This window comes from Lemur catta, chromosome 10, assembly GCF_020740605.2.
Source record: "Lemur catta isolate mLemCat1 chromosome 10, mLemCat1.pri, whole genome shotgun sequence".
NCBI classification, from domain to species: Eukaryota; Metazoa; Chordata; class Mammalia; order Primates; family Lemuridae; genus Lemur; species Lemur catta.
In genome coordinates, this window is record NC_059137.1 from 9,783,064 (window position 1) to 9,795,659 (window position 12,596).

The following is a 12,596-nucleotide window of genomic DNA, read 5'->3' on the forward strand; positions in this document are numbered from 1 at the left end:
CAAATGTTTCCTCACTATTCCAATTCAAAAACCTTGACTTTTTATATTACTTGAAATCATTAGATTGACAATATTACACAAGAGTAAGGGGGCTGGGTGTGGTGGCTCACACCTGTAATCTTAGCACTCTGGAAGGCCAAGGTGGGATGACTGCTTGAGCTCAAGCGTTTGAGAACACTCTGAGCAAGAGCGAGACCCTGTCTCTACAAAAATAGAAAATTTAGCTGGGCGGTGTGGTACGCACCTGTAGTCCTAGCTACTTGGGAGGTTGAGGCAGGAGGATCACTTGAGCCCAGGAGTTTGAGGTTGCAGTGAGCTATGATCACATCACTGCACTCTACCCAGGGCAACAGAGCAAGACTCTGCTCAAAAATAAAGATAAAAATAAAAGATTAAATTTGAAAAGCATAAGTTAAACAAGTTATGGTACACACAAACCACGGAATATTCCATAGTTATTAAGGAGATAGAGTTACATAGAAAGATGTCCACTACATATCATTAAGTGAAAAAAGCAAACTGTAGAACAATATGTATAGTAAGATCCTGGAGGCAGTACAGGGGTTAGAACACAACACTTGCAGCAAGACTACCTGGGCTCAAGTCTAAACTTTGCCATTCACCAGCTGTGCAATCTTTGGCTAGTTACTTTACTGCTCTATGCCTCAGTTTCTTCATCTGCAAATGGATATAAAAGAACTTAGTTCATAGGGTCTGTTCACAGGATTGTAATAGTTAACTGAGTAAAAATGTACAAAGCACTAGCAAACACACATGTTAACTATAATTTATGGTAAAAAATTTCAAATCAAATAGTTTGTGCATGTATATGAGGGGAAGAAAAACTTTCATTTTTGGCATTATTTTTGTTTTTTGTTTTTTAACAAAGAACATTTATTACTTTAGTAATGTAAAAAAAGAAAGAAATATAATAAAAACTTGGCACTAAGATCTTTCCTGCTGAAGATCTGCTAGCACAATTACTGAAACACTCAGGAACAGACAAATTCTGTGAATAATAACATAATAAAAATGTGAAAATTTTCAAGCAGCAAAAGGATACAGTATTTAATTTTCCAAATAAGACACAGTTCAACAATGACAAGCTACACACCAATAATCAGAACTGCAATGGCATTAAAACAATATTCCTTTATTTCCCAGAGGAAACAAACAACACAAAAATATCCTCCTAATCTAGAAATGGGTATCAGATAAACCTCCATTAATTTTATCAGTCTGAAATAAAATCTAATTTCCTCCAATTCAGCAATCTCTAATGACAACTCTATAAGATATATACCTCGTATAAATCTCAAGAGGAAGATAAATCAAGTAACTAACAATCTAAAATCCTTGAAGATTTCACCACCCACATGTTTTGAGGAAGCTTTGGTCCCCTAGATAAATTTAGCTTCTTCTATAAATACAGTGGGTGTGCAAAACAACCAAATGAAGGAGCAAAAAGAGAACTTTGAGCTTCAGCTGCCTTTTTGCTGAGCTGTAATACTGGTAAAGCCTGTTTCAAGATCCAAGAGTCCACCCTCAAAATTAAAGAAAGCACATAAACAGCAGACTGTGATGTACATTTCATCACATTTACCAAAATGGTATTTCATAAAAATTATGAATATTCATTGAATATCAAACCTCAAACATTACTACCACTAACTGTGCTCCACCCCAAAGAAACCGCCTAATCAATAAAATATCTAGCTAGTTAAAATAGTTTTTTAAAAAGAAATCAACCATTAAGATGTCTCAATAGAATTAGGAAATTTGTAATTTCAAATAGTTTATATAGTGTCTAAGAAAAAGAGAAAGAACCCAATAAATGTTAGCTATTACCATTACTATTATTATGATAATGTTTTGAAATGGTAGAACAGAAACTTGTTCACTGAAAAGCTTAATAAGTCACTTTCTGTCAGAATCCAAGTTGGCCCATCACAACCTCGAACAGTTAGATGTTAAAAGGCACTCTGTTTTAGAGGACTTAAAGCTAGATTCCTTGGATTCTAAAGGAGGTAGTAAAGAGGAAATAAATAATTTCTGCAGAAAGAATTCATCTATTTTTTCTTAAGTTTTCCTGGTACAGAAACCTATATTTGTAAACATTTAGCAATTCAGCCTTAACTGCTATGACTTTTAGACCTAATATAGTTTTGTAGGGTAGTAAAGTTTTATAAATAGTAGAAGTAAAATCAAGGAATTATCAGAGTTCTTCATTAGAAAGTAATAGGAGACAGTTCAGAGTAGGCTGAAAATAGATAAATTTAGCCTAAGTTCTAAAAATAAAAAAATACAAGTGTTTGGTCAAAATTAAGATTGCTTAATTGCTCCAATTAAGATTGGAGTCAATCCTGAAAAAGGCAAAAGGTTGGTGGTATACCTTGAATAATTTTTTTGTTTTTTAAATTTTCCAATAGAAAAACCATGGTTCAACCCTTTCAAAGATTCACAAAAAATAACTAACAAACTACAAATGAGTAAGAAAAAAAAGAACTGAACATGTTTGACGACATGCTTTCCACTAGTATCTAGCGTGGGTGTACTGGCATTATATGGGAGCAAGACCAAGCAAGCACCTTTTCGGACAGACATCTTAGATTAACCAGCAGACAGACAGCATGCCTGTGTTTACTCTTACAAGAATATGCTTAAAGCCTTGTATTTTTGAAATGACTTACAAAAAAGGTATATTAAAAACAATTTTGCCACACTAAATTAATACTTTTCTTTCAGATATCTAGTTCATCTTCAAACCAAAAATGAAAAAAGACATTACAGAGAATCTTATAAAGTCTGTTTTTTTCCTTCAAATATTCATTTAACCATTTATTTATATACATTAAATATGAGAAATTAAAGGATCAACAGATATTTACTATTTCCTCTGACCATTACATTGCAGAGTTTCAGCTTAGTAACAAAAAAGAACTGCCTTTCTGAAAATACTTTTACAAATTCATAATACATATTGAAACATTAGAAAACATAGGTAAGAATAAAGAAGGAAATTTTAATTACCTATAATCTCATTAAATAGAAATCAAACAGCTCGATGCCTAAAACTTCTAAAATGTGTATACAATACAGAAATTACTGGTTCTAACCTAGTTTCTTTATGAATTAAAACATCTTGAAAAGGATTACTTAAGGAGCTAAAGTTACAAATAATTCTATGCAAACACAAGTTTGGGCAGTTCAAATGTAAAAAATATGTAATTCAAATCCTTCTTGCCTAAGTAAAAATTAATTACAGAAAAGGAAATATGTGTAATGAAAAAACAGAAAGGTTCCACAAAGTTGAAGGGAAAAAAATATTTAGTTAACCATTTGAGAATTTTTTTTCAAGTACCAATGTCTTTCCAAAACAAGCAGGAGGGATTCCACCACTTATCTCAGGCTTTGGGTGGGGGGAAAAAATATCATACTTTACCTTTGAGATTCCTATAATGTGTAACCAGCTCTCCCCAATACACTCACTCCTAAAGGAAAAAAAAAAAAGGGAAAAGAATAAAGTAAATGTCTTACCACCAAGAATGTATCTACTTTTCCTCTTAAACTTTCTGCAAACATTAGGGGTAATTTTTCCAAATAAACTAATTAAACTGAAGCACATCACATTTAAAGAATAGTAAATTTTGTATGGTTAGTTGTACCAACAAAAAGTTAGTTCATAATATCACAATTTCCAGAATGCCATTATCAGGCAGTATCACCTTGTAAAATGATAAGTACTATGTGTCATCACTGGAGAGCAGCTCAGACACTTGCCATGGAGCCAGCTGCATGAAGTGGGCAGTGACAGCATTGTGACAGAGGCCAAGAAGACACCAGAAGAGTAGAGCTTATTTTAAAGTCTGGGATGTGGTACCAAGGTGGAAAAGAGTGAAACATTGAGAGGTGGGGCACCAAAAGATAACTATCAATTAATGAGTGGAAGCCATGTTCCTGATGTTTTCCCTGTGTTATCACTAGATTTAATCCTACATGACAGGGCCATACAAGGTGGCTCACACCTGTAATCCCAGCTGCTTGGTAGGGTGAGGGAGGAGAACTGCTTGAGCCCAGGAGTTTGAGACCAGCCTGGGCAATGTAGCAAGACCCTGTTTCTAAAAAAATTTTTAAAAACTAGCCAGGCATGGTAGCCCACCCGTAGTCCCAGCTACTAGGGCAGCTGAGGCAGAAGGATTGCTTGAACCCAGGAGTTCAAGGATGCAATAAGCTATGATCATGTCTCTGCACGTCAGCCTGGGCAACAGAGTGAGACCCAATATGCAAAAAAAAAATTTTTTTAGTAAAAATGGAAATGATAGATATTTATCACTTCCTTTTTTTTTTTTTTAAAGAAACAAAGGTTTCACTGTCACACAGGCTAGACTTAAACTCCTGGGGCTTAAGCCATCTTCCTGCCTCAGCCTCTCAAGTAGCTGGGAATACAGCCACACCCCACTGTGCCTAGTTATTACCTCCATTTTACAGATGAGAGGAAACGTTCAGAAAAGCCAAATAACTTACTGCCTGATCATTCAGCTACTATGCAGCAGAGAAGGGATTCAAACCTAGATTTGTTTGATTCCAAAGCCTATGCTCCGCCTCCCTGGGTCTTCTGAAGGATACTACTGACTTTAGGTTCCCTGTGAGCAATTTACTGTAATAGAAGGGTGATGATCCAGAAATGAGGCAAATGATCCATCCCACATTGTTCCACAATGAACTGCTGGTTATAACGGAGAAAGCAGCTGAGTAGCAGACATTTTTCAACCTTTTTTCTTTTGAATTCCTGGGCTCAAGCAATCCTCCTGTCTCAGCCTCCCGAGTAGCTGGGACTACAGGCACATGCCACCATGCCCATTGAGGCTTTTCTCATTCCAAAGTACCTTTATAATCTTTTCTCCCATTTTCCCCTTTCACAGATGTAACATATTAGCTCCCCCAAAAGACCTGGATGTTCTCCCATTCTATTTAACAAATTCGTCTGTCCTGGTCTTTGTTCAACTCGTTCTTACCACTTGGAGCCCTTCAATATCCCTATAGCCAAATTACACCTGTGATTCAAGGTCCAGTTCAAATGCCATTTCCTCCACACAGCATTCCCTGATCCCCCCACACCCTTGTTTAGGAGCAATATCTCCAATCTACATTTTCTTGACCCTTTATGCAGGTACCTCTACTAAGAAATCATGACTATAAAAAAGTAAAAAAGATTATCACTCCACATATTATGTATTAATTAAAAAGGAAAAAAGGTGACTTTACAGTAAAAATCTAGTGGATATTATCTTAACCGAATGATCAAATTTACATCAATTATAAAACGGGCATCATGTGCCTCTGATGAAATATACCTGATACTTTGAGAGGGCCTAAAATCACCTATGTAGGATTCCAGCCAAAAATGTTTAATCTGAATCTAACCATGAAGCAATGTTCAGACAAATCAAATAGAGGGGCATTCTACAAAACAATTGGTCTGGATGCTTTACAAATGTTACTGTCATGAGAAAACCACTTAAGGCTAGAAAAACATTCCAGATTCAAGGAGACAACTAAATATAATGCAAGATCCTTAATAGGATCCTGGATCAAAACAGCAATTAAAAACAAAACTAAGGGCCAGGCACGGTGGCTCACGCCTGTAATCCTAGCCCTCTGGGAGGACGAGGCAGGTGGATTGCTCGAGGTCAGGAGTTCAAGACCAGCCTGAGCGAGACCCCGTCTCTACTAAAAATAGAAATAAAAATTATCTGGCCAACTAAAAATATATATAGAAAAAATTAGCCGGGCGTAGTGGCACATGCTTGTAGTCCCAGCTACTCGGGAGGCTGAGGCAGTAGGATTGCTTGAGCCCAGGAGTTTGAGGTTGCTGTGAGCTAGGCTGACGCCACAGCACTCACTCTAGCCCGGGCAACAGAGTGAGACTCTGTCTCAAAAAAAAAAACAAAACTAAGGACAGCATTGGGACAAATAGGGAAACGGACCATGCATTAAATAATGATAACATATCCATTTTAAATATCTTGAGTGTAACAACTGAACTGTAAGTCCTTGTTCTTGGGAAATACATGCTAAAAAATCTGGGGTTAAAGAGTTCTGACAGTATCTATACCTAACTCGCAAATGCTTCAGTAAAAAATGTGTGCCTTCTATGTGTAAACATGGCAAAATGATAATAATTATCGAATCTAGGTAAAGGGTATATGGGTGTTTATTGAACAGCACTTCTGTAGGCTTACAATTTTTCAAAGGGCTAGGAAACAATATTTAAAAGTTATGGATTTAAAAAAAAAAATCAAAACAGGGAAAGAGAAAGGCACAAGAGATAATTTAGCACTTGTATTCTGCCTCCCAGAATTAACAAACAGTTCACACTGTTTTAGCTGCATCTAGCCTTTAAAAAAAAAAAAATCACCTCTGCCACCACCCCCTATTCTTATTCCCTTACAGATGTAAAATTATGGGGTAGGTTATAACCATTTTCAACTTTACTAAGTACTGCAAATACTTTCTCCAAAAGTAGCTGTACAAATTTACACTCCACCAGCAATTTCTACAATTACCATTTTTGCCACATCTTCACCAAATATTTGATATTGTGACATCAAAATTTTTTATCAATCTGATGTAAAAAATGCTGTATCAACTTATTTTACCTTGTACTTCCTTGATTACTAATCAATTACATTGATTATAAATCAATATTAATACTAGCATAAGTGTCCCTTTTAGAGCTATTTTTTATCCTTTTTGACAGAAGCAAATCTGTGGCCCTCAACATACTAAGAGAGTAATTAAGAAATAAAACAATCAACCTAGGATCACATAGTTAAAGAACTTCAGCAAAAGAAGAACTTCACCTACAGACCTTTCCCCTTTATTACATCATCATGGAAAGTTAAGTATAGGCAGGCGCAGTGGCTCACGCCTGTAATCCTAGCACTCTGGAAAGCGGAGGCGGGAGGACTGCTTGAGGTCACCAGCCTGAGCAATAGCAAGACCCTGTCTCTACTAAAAATTGAAAAATTAGCCAGGCACAGTAGCTTTGTGCCTGTAGTCCCAGCTACTCAGGAGGCTGAGGCAAGAGGATCACTTTAGCCCAGGAGTTTGAGGTTGCTGTTGAGGCTGACACCAAGACACTCTAGCCAGGGTGACAGGGCAAAACTGTCTCATAAAGAAAAGTTAAGTATAATCAAAACCTACATGGCAGCATGTACTATGATTAGTCCCCATATGAAACCAATGCCCACAAAAGTACCACATAATGTTTGGGAAATAATTTCCTATCTTTTAAGAAATATAAGATGATGAGCCCAAGAGCTCAAGACTACAATGAGCTATGATCACACCACTGCACTCTAGTCCGGGCAACAGAGCAAGACCCTGCCTGTTAAAAAAAAAAAAAAAAAGTCCAGGCTCAGTGGCAATTAGTTGGGTGTGGTGGTGCATACTTGTAGTCCCACCTACTCAGGAAGCTGAGGCAGGAAGATTGCTTGAGCCCAGAAGTTTGAGGTTGCAGTGAGCTATGATCACACTACTGCACTCCAGGCTGGGCAACAAAGCGAGACTTTGTCGCAAAATAAATAAATAAAGGTAAGATGAAATTCAACTCAGTATGCATAATACTATTTGCAAGATTTTAAAACATGCGTATACTTGGTCTTTCTTCACTTATGGGGAAGAACCCGTTCCACTCCCTTTGGAACATAAAAAAATAAAATAAAATAAATGGGTATACTTTATTGCTAGAAATAAACAACCTAGCTCCTATAAATTAACTCACTTAATTATTAAGTCAGCAAGTATTTACTGAGCACCTATTATGTGCCAGTCCCTATTCTGGCATAGTGGTAAAGACAGTCCCTATTGTCATGGAGCTGACATTCAAGTAGGAAACAAAAAGACTAAAACAATAAATATACATACAAGTAACATTAACACCAGATAGAAACATGCTATAAAGAATATAAAGGGGCAGCGGAGTGTAAGCCACAGCACCCAGCCTATTGCTGTTATTTCAGAGGCAGGGAAAAAAATCTCACACAAGATGTTGACAGGTCCTTTACAAACAGGTGCAAATTTCAAGCTACATATATTCTGAAAAAAATGTTGAGTGATTTGTCAGTGAGAAGACTAATGCCAAAATGAAACTGAACTATAAGAATTTGCAATGGAGTTTCAAGAAAATGACTTGCCAACTCTCCAACTCTATAATCTGTATGTTTACTTTCTATCATATATGTAAAAGGATAATAGGAAAATATATTTAAAGAGAGAGTCTGGTGTTTTTCACTTAAATAAGAAAATTCGGATAGCTCTGTTTAAAACCAAACCATTTAAAGAAAACGAGCAAACACTAAAATTTCCTTTCACAGGCTTACAAAGAGCTTGGAAAGCTTCAATCACTTGGAACTAGGGAGGTGCCTTAATACATAAATCTAAAGGCCAAAATATTCACTTCCTTTTCTTCCTCAGATTATTTTGTTGATTCCTGTATGCTGAATTAAATATTTGCGGTCTAATCTATCTTTCAAACCTACTACTCTGATTCCATCCAAATCTTTTATCTTCCTGATTATAAAGTTCTCTATCACCTATACCATCATCCTTTCTGCCTTGTCTTCTTTCTTACGTATTCTTCCACACAGACTTAGAGGTCCCAAAAGACATTTCTATTGTAGTTCTTAATCTTTTTGTGCCATATACCTCTTTGGCAGTCTAGTGAAGCCTATGGTCTCCTTCTCAGATTGCTTCTAAAGGCATAATTAAATACATATGATTACAAAAGAAACCCATTACACTGAAATACTAGCAAACAATAAAAAAAGCTGATATGGTAATATACGCGCAGCTTTATTATTAAATAACAAGGTCTAACACCATGTCTAGTAACACCATAAACTCAAAGAAGTGATAAGCATTTGTGATATTTTGAGCTATCTGCAAGAACTATAAACTATAAACATGAAACAAAACATCCGTAATTTCCGGTTAGACATAGTGTCTCACACCTGTAATCCTAGCACTTTGGGAAGCCAAGGCAGGAGGATTGCTTGAGGCCAGGAGTTCAACAGGCTGGGCAATAGTGAGACCCCCATCTCTATAAAAAATTTTAAATATTAGCTGGGTGTGGTGGTGTCAGCTGTAGTCCCAGGTGCTTGGGAGGCTGAGGCGGGTGGACCACTTGAGCCCAGGAGTTAGGGCCTGCATTGAGCAATGATGATGCCACTGTGCTTCAGCCTGGTGACACAGTGAGACCTTGTCTCAAAAAAAAAAAATCTGTAATTTTTAATTGATGACAAAGTCACAGATTTCTACTTCTAAAACTCTACTGTGGTTTGTTGCTTACATTCATAATTAAGGAAATAATAAGTTTCAGTTCATGGTTAACAAAAATAATGTCATTTTATCCCCATTCTAGTTAAAGGACCCCTTGAATTCTATACACATTCTGTCCAACGGTGAACTCCAGGTTAAAAATTCTCTCTAGTTCAAAGCCCTGCTCAAACTTTTTTGTGCGCGATAAATTTAAAAATAACAACACTGATTCTTCCTTTGATCTACCTCTCATCTGAATATACCACCCTGCCTCCCTGTTTTCATGCAGATATATACACACTGAACCTAGTGTGTATTTCTGTGGTTTGTCTAGCCAACACCCTTCACAATTGTGCCAGGCAAAAAAGCTGAAGTTGAAGGAAAAGGGATGGAAACAACCAACAGTCCCTCACTTCCAGACCTCCAACGACAAGTGGAAAGATGCCAAGTATAGTGTGTGTGTGTTCGTGGTAGGTGGGCTGCCCCCAGAAAGTGTCCAGCTTGCCAAGCTTCCCGGAAGGACATCTTCACCAGCGGCACTCAGAAGACATTCCATCTCCTCTCACCTCCTATACTCGGTTCCCTACCTGCTGGGCTGCTGGCCTCTAGCCTCAACTCGAAGCCGCCCCAGCCGCCCCGCGGTCCTCCAGTCCCTTCCCACCCCATCCCCCACGCGTCCCTCCCTCTTGTCAGCCCCAGACCGCCCTAGCCCCTGCGCACCGCCACGTCTCTCCCCTGGGCCTAACCGTGTGTCCTCCAACCCCCGCCTCGCCCGACGTTCATGGGATGGGCCCAAGGCCCAGGGTCAGTTGGACCGGGCGACCCGGCCGTCAGGCGCAGGCTGCGGCCCTAGGCCAGAGCAGTCGGGTCCCTAGGCAGGGAGTCGCGCGCTTCGCGCGGGTTAACCCGGGACGCGCACTCACCAAGGGGCTCATGCGGACGACGACACTAAGGACTCCGCCAGACTGCCACTCGGCCTCCAAGCCGTTGCCCTCGCCGCGAACTGCCGCCGCCGCCGCCGCCACCTTCGCCACTCGCTAGTTGGCTTCCCTGCGTCCTGCAGCGGCGCTGCCGCCACGCCAGCGCGCGTGCGCCGCGCCGCGGGGGACCCTGGGACCGGTAGTTTGGCCTAGGCTCCCGCTTCCGCCGCGGGCGGCCGGGTCAGCTGCGGTCTGCGGCGTTCGCGGGTGTCTGGATCCGGAACTGCCTTCCCGGAAATTGTCCGCGGAACGTGGGCTCTCGCTTCTGCGTACAGTGATGCTGCTGAATGTGAGAATCCGCCTGAACAAGTATGTGTAAAGTAAAAATTTAGAGCATCTTACGTTTTCTATAAAAATTCTCACTTGCTTGGGACACATTATTCGAATGACTCACACAAACACATCCCTCACAAACCCTCACAAACCTCCCCTCCCTTTCTGTTAATTGATTAGGGTGTAGCTGGATTTTCAGTATTAAACCTGGTTTCCCACTTCTTATTTTACCATTGTAAATTCTTATTTTACTTATTGTAAATTTGATTGACCATACAGCTATTTTAAGTCAATTGACTATATATATATATGTATATATATATATATTTTTTTTTTTTTTACAAAATAACTCATATGTTCAGAGGTCCAGTTAGCTGAGTTGAACAGTCATAGCAACCTTAAATTTGAAAGATATCTTAAAGGTCATTAGTGCAACTCACTCCCAGGCAGGAATTCCCTCTTGTACATTCAGCCAGATGGTCATCTTATTTTTATTTCAACAGTTCAAATTTCAGGGAGCTCAATACCTACAGTATTGCAGCCTGCTCCACGGTTGGACAGCTCTAAATGTTAGAAAGTTCTGCCTCCTGGTGAGTTCAAATTTGTTTCCATTTTACTTCCTTCCATTGCTAGTAGTTTTGCTGCCTGGAGCAATACAGAATGTTTTCCACCTGACAGCTCTTCACAAAGCTGAAAACAAAGATTATATCCTCTAACACTGGGAGTCTCCAGGGAAAAAAGGAAAAAAAGTATTAATAATCATTTTCCCAACTATTTCAAATGTGAATCAGCTCCCAGACTGCTTTCCCTAAGGTGTCCCCTTTAAAAATTGTCAGAATTTGCTTCATATTTATTGACTTATTTTATTACTACCTCGTATTCTCTGGTAGGCTGGTGAGGTGTTATTGCTATCATGTGGCCATTCAACTGATTGAAAAATTCAATAAAAAATTATTTATTAGTTCTGTTACAAGGCATTGCTCAAAGCACCAGGGGGATAAAAAAAAAAAAGCAAGAGGATACAATTTACCATCTAGGGTGGAGGGAAACTCCCACAGCTTAAGCATCTTAATAATAAGCAAACATACAAAGTGCTATGAGAATCCCAGAGAAAGTGGCCTCACCAAATTGAGGGGCCATGACCTCATCCAGAAGGTGACACTTGGGAGTTATTCCATGGCTGGGTTTCAAGATGAGAGATGGCATTCGTGGACTGCTAAGAAAGAACCCAGCCTGAGCAAAAGGAACAAGTTCACAGTGAGCTCTGGAACACCAAGTGTGAAAAGGCTAGAGTGCACAGGCCAGGGAGGAGGGGAAGGAAAGGCCCCCAAAGTTGCAAAAAGATCTTGAGGGTTGTGAGGAAACAGCATTATATATAGTGAGTAAAAAGAGAACTGGGATGGTCAATCATTCTGAGCCCTATTCTGTCACCTGCAAATGAAGAACTTTAACTAGATTGGGGGGGGGTTGTTTTCACTCTGTTACCCAGACTAGACACTGCAGCCTGGAACTCCTGGGCTCAAGGGATCCTACTGCCTCAGCCTCCCGAGTAGTAGGAACTACAGGTGTGTGCCACAATACCTGGCTAAAATAAGCATTTTTCAATGTTTTTTTCCACTCAACACACACAAGGAATTCAATGCTCCTGCTAGAAACAGTGGGTTATTTCTACAGTGATTCTTGCAGAATATGGAATAGGTATTATTTTGACTACCTTTTACATATGGGAGAGTAAAGTCAAGAGGTGAAAATTTGCTCAAAATCCATAAATAGTACTCCCTGAGGACAGAGAACCCCACTGTATCCCTGGCAGTATCCTGGCATACTGCCTAGAATGTAATAAACATTTGCTTCTTGTTTTTTAAATGAATAAGATGAATAAACAGTGAACCCTGTCCAAAGCCCTTTTCTTTCCACTACAACACTCGAGCCTCTCAGCCTTCCCTAACATAGGGGAATATGAAGTTACTGGTCCATAGTTACAAAATTCATACTGGACCTCAATTAGAGCTTAGTTCTTCA

At 39.1% G+C, this 12,596-nt stretch overlaps 1 protein-coding gene across 5 annotated transcripts in view; it reads right to left on the reverse strand.

Moving 5' to 3' along the window:
- The window catches only part of GAPVD1 (GTPase activating protein and VPS9 domains 1), a 75,145-nt gene extending 64,738 nt beyond the window's left edge, over positions 1 to 10,407 (reverse strand). For 2 of the 5 annotated variants that reach the window (XM_045563978.1, XM_045563976.1), the window contains exons 1-2: positions 10,245 to 10,381; positions 3,443 to 3,491 (exon numbers count right to left, since the gene is read on the reverse strand). The gene's annotated coding sequence lies outside the window, so the exon portion shown is untranslated. Of the gene's footprint in view, positions 1 to 3,442; positions 3,492 to 10,244 lie in introns of all 5 variants that reach the window. The other 3 variants (XM_045563975.1, XM_045563977.1, XM_045563979.1) reach the window with 3 other exon arrangements.
- Between the last annotated feature and the right edge of the window lie 2,189 nt (positions 10,408 to 12,596).